Below are 441 nucleotides of genomic sequence, written 5' to 3' on the forward strand. Positions count from 1 at the left end.
GATGGACTGGGCCAGGTGGTGGGTGCATGGAGGGAGGCGGCGCTGGGCCATGCTGCGGGGGTCTGGCGCTCCTCCGCCATCTCTAACACACCCCTCCCCAGTTCCCCATCTCTGGGGCAGGAGGAAAAGGAGCAAAAAGGGGTGGAGGGGGATAAAAACACCCGCACGCGTCCTCCACTCCGACAGCCCGACCTCCTGGCACCGGCATCCCAAATGGATGGGTCCCCACCCCCTCGGGCACTGACGCCCAAGCACCAGGGCCAGGGAGGGTCCCCAGTCACTGCGGCCCCTGTGGTGGTGCCCCAGCATCAATACCCCTGCCCCCCTAGCAACAGCACCCCCAGGGGCCCCCCGGCATGTCTGCAACACCCCCAGCACAGTCCCAGCCCCAGCCCCCAGAACACCCTCAGATCACGGCCACAGCGACCATCGCCCCCATCC

This window comes from Aptenodytes forsteri, unplaced genomic scaffold (genome assembly GCF_000699145.1).
Source record: "Aptenodytes forsteri isolate BGI_AS27 unplaced genomic scaffold, ASM69914v1 Scaffold72, whole genome shotgun sequence".
Lineage (NCBI taxonomy): Eukaryota > Metazoa > Chordata > Aves > Sphenisciformes > Spheniscidae > Aptenodytes > Aptenodytes forsteri.